The sequence below is a fragment of the Dromiciops gliroides genome, chromosome 1 (assembly GCF_019393635.1).
Source record: "Dromiciops gliroides isolate mDroGli1 chromosome 1, mDroGli1.pri, whole genome shotgun sequence".
In the NCBI taxonomy this organism is placed as follows: domain Eukaryota; kingdom Metazoa; phylum Chordata; class Mammalia; order Microbiotheria; family Microbiotheriidae; genus Dromiciops; species Dromiciops gliroides.
This window is the reverse complement of record NC_057861.1, coordinates 72,896,239-72,897,549: the sequence shown is the minus strand read 5'-3', so window position 1 is coordinate 72,897,549 and position 1,311 is coordinate 72,896,239.

Here is a 1,311-nt window from a genome sequence, read left to right as displayed (position 1 = left end):
AGAAGAAAACACTAGGGGCTGTCCTCACACTCCAGTGCAAACGAGCTTAACCAGTTCTGTGCAAGGCCTCATGCTGGGCACTAAGGAAGAGACAAGGTGAATTTATCTTTAGGGGAGGGCTTAGGTGATGATGTACACATCTATGCAAATAGAGGGGTACCTATGAGCATGCACTTGATGCCCCACCTAGCTCTTAATTCCTCACCTAGATTGGTCACCAGGCACTAGGTGATGGATAACTTCCTTTGCCAGGGTGACTCACGAAATAATAACTATGGAGAACTTGCCTCAGCTGGGAAACTGGGATCAAGACTTCCCTCTAGTGTGTGCTGACTGAACCTGTTACTGCTTTAGGCAACTCTTAAGGTGTGTGGATAGAGTTTCCTCAATAGGAGTTCCTTAGGCTGATGCAATCACAGGTTCAGACTAAAAAACAAAAAGTTTGACCTAACTCTACACACAAGAAAAAACAAATGGAGAATACTTAGAGTCTAGATTATGGAATGCATTTAAATATATATCCCAGGGGCAGCTAGGTGGCACAGTGGATAGCGCACTCAGGAGGACCTGAGTTCAAATCCAACCTCAGACACTTTATACTTACTAGCTGTGTGATCCTAGGCACCGGCCCTGGATTCAGGAGGACCCAAGTTCAAATCCGGCCTCAGACACTTAACACTTACTAGTTGTGTGACCCTAGGCAAGTCACTCAACCCCAATTGCCTCACCAAAAACCAAAAAACAAGCAAATAAATATATATCCCATAGAGATGGTCAGTCAGGAGTGTATCCAAAATGGGATAGACAATAAATTGGACCCAGAATTCAATAGAAGCAGGCTTGATGGCATTTAGAAAAGTGCATGCTGCTACTTAAAAATGAACAAACCTCCCACCTCTACCTTCCTATGTTAAAAAAAAAAAGTTATGGTCAAAGGATATGAACAGGCAGTTTTCTGATGAAGGAACCAAAGGTTTCTTCCATATGAGAAAATGCTCTAAATCTCTAATGATTAGAGAGATGCAAATTAAAACAACTCTGAGGTACCACCTGACACCTCTCAGATTGGCTAAAATGACAAAAAAGGAAGATAATAAATGTTGGAGAAGCTGTGGGAAAATTGGAACACTAATGCATTGTTGGTGGAGCTGTGAACTGATCCAACCATTCTGGAGAGCAATTTGGAATTATGCCCAAAGGGCAATAAAGCTGTGCATACCCTTTGACCCAGCAATCCCACTTTTAGGTCTTTTGCCCAAAGAAATCATGGAAGGGGGAAAGGAACCCACATGTACAAAAATATTTATAGTT